Here is a 7,310-nt window from a genome sequence, read left to right on the forward strand (position 1 = left end):
AAATATAGATCACCCTACTCACTTTTCACCTAAAGAAATGAAGGAAGAGCTAGTTTCCCAAGAAATAACCTGAGTGTGTAATTTGTTTTGATAACTTAGAAAAACGAAAATGACATACCTACTTTCCTTTATCCTTTTAATGGTTCTCACCTTCTCAACACTAAATGTGAGAAGTGTGAAATCAAAGACAAGAGCCCAGAGTATTTTATCCTTCTTAGACTCCATAAAATCAGATGTGTTTTTAATACAAGAATGTGGACTACCTTTTTTAAAAAACCATAGACAATGGGAGGAAATGTGGCCCCATTTATCGATATGGAGTGGTTCAAATCAAAATAAAAATGATGGTGTGGCCATTCTAATTAAAAATCCGCATGTTCTGGTGAAAGGTAGCACAGTGGTGAGAGACGGACGGGCACTTTTAGCACACTTGAATTTTATGGGGCAAGACTTTAACCTCTTAAATATTTATGGTTTCAATGGAAAAATGACAGGTATGACCTTTTAGAAGATATACAGCTTTACATGCTAGGGCAAGTACCTTTAGTTGTAGCAGGATTTTAACTGTATCTTGAGCAGGAAAGATAGAAAAAGAGCAGGGGGAGATTTTAAAGTGGATAAGACTTCGATTTTACTTCAGGGCATATGCAGGGATTTTAAGCTTACTGACTGTTTTAAAACCATGCATCCCAGAGAGGAGGGCTTCACCTGGTTTAGTCATGATGGCACCAGAGCCTCTCGCATCGATTATTTCTTTACTAGAGATTGCCCACCCACTGATGTTAGATTAACCCCTGTTTTCTTTTCAAACCACCTTATGCTCTCCTGCACCCTTTCACCCCCTTCTGGTGTGACGGTAGGACGTGGTCTGTGGAAACTCAACTGTTCCCTGTTGGAGGATGAAATCATAGTCAGTCAGTACAGGGAATGTTATAAAGAGTGGCAGACCCTTCAAGACCTCTACGAAACACATGCACAATGGTGGGAAATGGTGAAGGAAACGACCCAGACTTTTTTTAAACAGCAAGGTAAACGTAAAAAAAGGAAAGAGAATAGATGTATGATGGGACAACAGAAACGCTTACAGCGCTACTTTAAACTAAATCAGTGTGGCATAAACTTTAATGAAGAAATCAAAGATGTAAAAAAGGAAATGTCAGTTTTAGCAGAAATAAAGAGTAAAGGAATTTTTGTAAGAAGCAGGGAGCAGGAAATTGAGGAAGGTGAAAAATGCACACGGTACTTTTTTAAGAAAGTTATAAATAAAAAGGAGTGTATTCAAAATCTAAAAAGAGAAGATGGGTTTTGAACAAAATCCACACAAGAGATGATTGAAACTGTACATACCTTTTATAGTAACATGTACAAAGAGAAACCAGTGCACTTGGAAACATCGGCAGAAATTTTAAAATTCGTTGACAAAACCGTAAAAGAGAATGCACACTTGACACAGGATTTTACTGCTTTAGAGTTAAAAAAAATGCCTAACAGGTTTTAAGAGAAGTCGAGCTCCGGGTTTAGACGGGCTTCCTGCAGAATTCTATCTGACCTTTTGGGACCTTTTATCATCAGACATTTTAGATGTTTTTAAAGATTTTGAAAAACTCGACCGACTGCCTGACAGTTTTAGAATGGGAATAGTGACTCTACTTTATAAAAAAAATGATAAGACTGACCTAAAGAATTGGAGGCCCATCACACTTTTAAACTTTGACTGTAAACTTTTTAGCAAGGTTTTAGCGACACGGATGTCCTCTGTTTTAGAGGAGGTAATTCACCCAGACCAGGCTTGTGCAATCTCAGGGAGACAACTCACTGACAGCCTCGTACTGATTCGAGACATCATTGATTACGATAGAGAAAGAAACACCCGGCTTGTCATCTTAAATTTAGACTTTGAAAAAGCTTTTCATCAGGTCTCGCATCAATATCTCTTTCAGGTGTTGCAGCCATCGAATAGGACCCTGAAACTTCCATCCTGCACCGCTGTTTGCTTTTTCACAAGAGCAGAGAAGATCGCACCGTTCCCAGCGGCACTGCAGTACCGGGTCGATGCTTGGAGTGAACGGAGCCAGCTCCTTTTTCAACTCCTATTACTAAAAATCCATTTAATATGTAGTCCTCGTATAGAGGACATATCAAATATTAAACTGATAAGAACAGATACCACACTTGATCTTAGCCAAAAGGCCGAGAAGCGATAACTGTCCACTGGTTCACGTCCGAGGGCCCTTCCTGGCACAATGCGCACTTGTAGCGGTGTTCTTTTTAGTGTCACTTTGCACCTCCGCACTGAGCACTCTTCAGACCTTTTAAATGGTATAACTTTGCACTCCTGCACGCTCCAGCAAGCACCATTCAAGCAACAACGTCAGCACAGTCGCAACAAGTAAGGCGACTCTACTCAGAGAAGTCACTCTGCACAGTAACAAGATTTCTTTTGCACAGACAGAAAGGGCTTCACCCGCAAAGGTAAAGCCTGCCAAAAATAGAAACATCTCACTAGTGCTGCTCTCCACAGAAGTCTTTAGTAAAAGGCGAAAGACTTGTACGTTATGAAGAGAAACCAGAGTACGATTATCCGTCACTGCAGGAGCAGGGCATCAGGCTAGTTGGCATAGCCACCTTCCCCATGGTGAGCTTTGCTTGGTAGAGACGTTTGCTCCCCCCCCTTGCTCCTCGGCTGACCAAGTAGGGACAATCGGGCCCTATTCGATGGCTGCCTTGTCTTTTACTCTGTGCAAAAGACAAGGCAGCAACAAAAACACCATGGGAACACCGTATTGAGGCTTTTTTCTGACCGCTCATTCGGTGTCGCGTTTCTTTCAAGCAATTCTCCCGGTTAGCCCGCACTCGGCTTGCTCCCAGAGCCGTGTTAAAGTCTACTTCGCATTCACACTCTCTTCTCAGCAGACTAAAAGAAACTTCCATCCTGCACCGCTGTTTGCTTTTTCACTAGAGCAGAGAAGAGCGCACCGTTCCCAGCGGCACTGCAGTACTGGGTCGATGTTTGGAGTGAACGGAGCAAGCTCCTTTTTCAACTCCTATTGCTAAAAATCCATTTAATATGTAGTCCTCGTATAGAGGACATATCAGAAATTAAACTGATAAGAACAGATATCACACTTGATCTGAGCTAAAAGACCGAGAAGCGATAAATGTCCACTGGTTCACGTCCGAGGGCCCTTCCTGGCACAATGCGCACTTGTAGCGGTGTTCTTTTTATGGCCATAGGTGGCCAGAGTGTCACTTTGCACCTCCGCCCACCCGCTGCACTGAGCACTCTTCAGCCCTTTCAAATGGTATAAATTTGCACTCCCGCACGCTCCAGCAAGCACCATTCAAGCAACAACTTTGCACTCCAGCTTCGAACATCGGCACAGTCGCAACAAGTAAGGCGACTCTACTCAGAGAAGTCACTCTGCACAGTAACAAGATTTCTTTTGCACAGACAAAAAGGGCTTCACCCGCAAAGGTAAAGCCTGCCAAAAATAGAAACAACTCATTAGTGCTGCTCTCCACGGAAGTCTTTAGTAAAAGGCGAAAGACTTGTACGTTATGAAGAGAAACCAGAGTACGATTATCCGTCACTGCAGGAGCAGGGCATCAGGCTAGTTGGCATAGCCACCTTCCCCATGGTGAGCTTTGCTTGGTGGAGACGCTTGCTCCCCCCCCTTGCTCCTCGGCTGACCAAGTAGGAACAATCGGGCCCTATTCGATGGCTGCCTTGTCTTTTACTCTGTGCAAAAGACAAGGCAGCAACAAAAACACCATGGGAACACCGTATTGAGGCTTTTTTCTGACCGCTCATTCGGTGTCGCGTTTCTTTCAAGCAATTCTCCCGGTTAGCCCGCACTCGGATTGCTCCCAGAGCCGTGTTAAAGTCTACTTCGTATTCACTCTCTTTTCTCAGCAGACTCTTGGGATTTTATCTATAAAATGAATTCCTTCACTCAAACTATGTTAAAACTGCTTTGCGAGACCTGATGAAAAGCTTTTTCAAAGTCTAAATTTAAGATGACAAGCCGGGTGTTTCTTTCTCTATCGTAATCAATGATGTCTCGAATCAGTACGAGGCTGTCAGTGAGTTGTCTCCCTGAGATTGCACAAGCCTGGTCTGGGTGAATTACCTCCTCTAAAACAGAGGACATCCGTGTCGCTAAAACCTTGCTAAAAAGTTTACAGTCAAAGTTTAAAGGTGTGATGGGCCTCCAATTCTTTAGGTCAGTCTTATCATTTTTTTTATAAAGTAGAATCACTATTCCCACTCTAAAACTGTCAGGCAGTCGGTCGAGTTTTTCAAAATCTTTAAAAACATCTAAAATGTCTGATGATAAAAGGTCCCAAAAGGTCAGATAGAATTCTGCAGGAAGCCCGTCTAAACCCGGAGCTCGACTTCTCTTAAAACCTGTTAGGCATTTTTTTTAACTCTAAAGCAGTAAAATCCTGTGTCAAGTGTGCATTCTCTTTTACGGTTTTGTCAACGAATTTTAAAATTTCTGCCGATGTTTCCAAGTGCACTGGTTTCTCTTTGTACATGTTACTATAAAAGGTATGTACAGTTTCAATCATCTCTTGTGTGGATTTTGTTCAAAACCCATCTTCTCTTTTTAGATTTTGAATACACTCCTTTTTATTTATAACTTTCTTAAAAAAGTACCATGTGCATTTTTCACCTTCCTCAATTTCCTGCTCCCTGCTTCTTACAAAAATTCCTTTACTCTTTATTTCTGCTAAAACTGACATTTCCTTTTTGACATCTTTGATTTCTTCATTAAAGTTTATGCCACACTGATTTAGTTTAAAGTAGCGCTGTAAGCGTTTCTGTTGTCCCATCATACATCTATTCTCTTTCCTTTTTTTACGTTTACCTTGCTGTTTAAAAAAAGTCTGGGTCGTTTCCTTCACCATTTCCCACCATTGTGCATGTGTTTCGTAGAGGTCTTGAAGGGTCTGCCACTCTTTATAACATTCCCTGTACTGACTGACTATGATTTCATCCTCCAACAGGGAACAGTTGAGTTTCCACAGACCACGTCCTACCGTCACACCAGAAGGGGGTGAAAGGGTGCAGGAGAGCATAAGGTGGTTTGAAAAGAAAACAGGGGTTAATCTAACATCAGTGGGTGGGCAATCTCTAGTAAAGAAATAATCGATGCGAGAGGCTCTGGTGCCATCATGACTAAACCAGGTGAAGCCCTCCTCTCTGGGATGCATGGTTTTAAAACAGTCAGTAAGCTTAAAATCCCTGCATATGCCCTGAAGTAAAATCGAAGTCTTATCCACTTTAAAATCTCCCCCTGCTCTTTTTCTATCTTTCCTGCTCAAGATACAGTTAAAATCCTGCTACAACTAAAGGTACTTGCCCTAGCATGTAAAGCTGTATATCTTCTAAAAGGTCATACCTGTCATTTTTCCATTGAAACCATAAATATTTAAGAGGTTAAAGTCTTGCCCCATAAAATTCAAGTGTGCTAAAAGTGCCCGTCCGTCTCTCACCACTGTGCTACCTTTCACCAGAACATGCGGATTTTTAATTAGAATGGCCACACCATCATTTTTATTTTGATTTGAACCACTCCATATCGATAAATGGGGCCACATTTCCTCCCATTGTCTATGGTTTTTTAAAAAAGGTAGTCCACATTCTTGTATTAAAAACACATCTGATTTTATGGAGTCTAAGAAGGATAAAATACTCTGGGCTCTTGTCTTTGATTTCACACTTCTCACATTTAGTGTTGAGAAGGTGAGAACCATTAAAAGGATAAAGGAAAGTAGGTATGTCATTTTCGTTTTTCTAAGTTATCAAAACAAATTACACACTCAGGTTATTTCTTGGGAAACTAGCTCTTCCTTCATTTCTTTAGGTGAAAAGTGAGTAGGGTGATCTATATTTCCTTTTCGGACTCTCGGTGTTACCCGTTTGGGAGTAATTATGGCTGGACATTCACACCTACTTGCAGCCGAACACCACCTCTCCCGCTTTTGATGATGTATGGACCGGCATTCTTACCTTTTCTAACACATTTTCCAGCAATTATGGTCGGACATTCACACCTACTCACAGCCGAACAACTCCGCTACCGCAATTTCATGGTGTATAGTCAGGCATTCTCACCCTTTCTCATCAGCTTTTTGCAAATTATGATCTGACATTCACACCTACTTGCAGTCGAACAGCTCTGCTCCCGCTTTTGATTATGTTTGGTTAGATATTCGAAACTTTTCTTAACTGCTTTTTACAAACTTTGGTTGGACGTTCACACCTTCTTGCAGCCGAGCACCTCCGCTTCTGCTTTTGATAGTGTATATTTGGGCATACAAACCTTTTCTTACCCGCTTTTTACAAACCATGGTCGGGCTTTCACACCATCTCTTAGCTGAACAACTCCGCTCTCTCTTTTGATTGTGTACAGTCGGGTATTTTAACCTTTTCTTATCCGCTTTTTACAAACTATGGTCGGACATTCACACCTTACAGCGGAACACCTCCTCTCCCTCTTTTGATGGTGTATGTTTGGACATTGGAACCTTTTCTTACCCGCCTTTTACAAACTATGGTCGGACATTCAAACCTTCTTGTAGCCGAACACATCCACTCCTGCTTTTGATGATATATGGTTGGGCATTCGCACCTTTTCTTAACCATTTTTCAGTAATTATTGGTGGACATTCAGACCTTGAAGCTGAACCACCTCCGCTCCCTGTTTTGATCATGTATGGTCTGGCAATACTATCTTTTCTTACCCGTTTGTGAGTAATTATGGCTGGACATTCACACCTACTTGCAGCCGAACACCACCTCTCCCGCTTTTGATGATATATGGACCGGCATTCTTATCTTTTCTAACACATTTTCCAGCAATTATGGTCGGACATTCACACCTACTCACAGCCGAACAACTCCGCTACCGCATTTGATGGTGTATAGTCGGGCATTCTCACCCTTTCTCATCAGCTTTTTGCAAATTATGATCTGACATTCACACCTACTTGCAGTCGAACAGCTCTGCTCCCGCTTTTGATTATGTTTGGTTAGATATTCGAAACTTTTCTTAACTGCTTTTTACAAACTTTGGTTGGACGTTCACACCTTCTTGCAGCCGAACACCTCCGCTTCTGCTTTTGATAGTGTATATTAGGGCATACGAACCTTTTCTTACCCGCTTTTTACAAACCATGGTCGGACTTTCACACCATCTCTTAGCTGAACAACTCCGCTCCCTCTTTTGATTGTGTACAGTCGGGTATTTCAACCTTTTCTTACCCGGTTTTTACCAACTATGGTTTGGACATTCACACCTTCT

The 7,310-nt window shown here is 41.8% G+C and overlaps 4 non-coding genes across 4 annotated transcripts; all 4 read right to left on the minus strand.

Annotated features, from left to right (window-relative positions):
* Positions 1-2,011: 2,011 nt before the first annotated feature.
* On the minus strand, positions 2,012-2,202 carry LOC140285918 (U2 spliceosomal RNA). Its single transcript, XR_011910856.1, has one exon. It is a non-coding gene; the product is annotated as a U2 spliceosomal RNA (small nuclear RNA).
* Positions 2,203-2,461: 259 nt separating this feature from the next.
* On the minus strand, positions 2,462-2,575 carry LOC140285921 (U5 spliceosomal RNA). The gene has a single exon (XR_011910859.1). It is a non-coding gene; the product is annotated as a U5 spliceosomal RNA (small nuclear RNA).
* A 390-nt stretch (positions 2,576-2,965) lies between these two features.
* On the minus strand, positions 2,966-3,156 carry LOC140285925 (U2 spliceosomal RNA). Its single transcript, XR_011910862.1, has one exon. It is a non-coding gene; the product is annotated as a U2 spliceosomal RNA (small nuclear RNA).
* Positions 3,157-3,464: 308 nt separating this feature from the next.
* Positions 3,465-3,578, minus strand: LOC140285919 (U5 spliceosomal RNA). The gene has a single exon (XR_011910857.1). It is a non-coding gene; the product is annotated as a U5 spliceosomal RNA (small nuclear RNA).
* Positions 3,579-7,310: the final 3,732 nt, after the last annotated feature.

This window comes from Leuresthes tenuis, unplaced genomic scaffold (assembly GCF_036924035.1).
Source record: "Leuresthes tenuis unplaced genomic scaffold, fLeuTen1.0.hap1 SCAF_64, whole genome shotgun sequence".
NCBI classification, from domain to species: domain Eukaryota; kingdom Metazoa; phylum Chordata; class Actinopteri; order Atheriniformes; family Atherinopsidae; genus Leuresthes; species Leuresthes tenuis.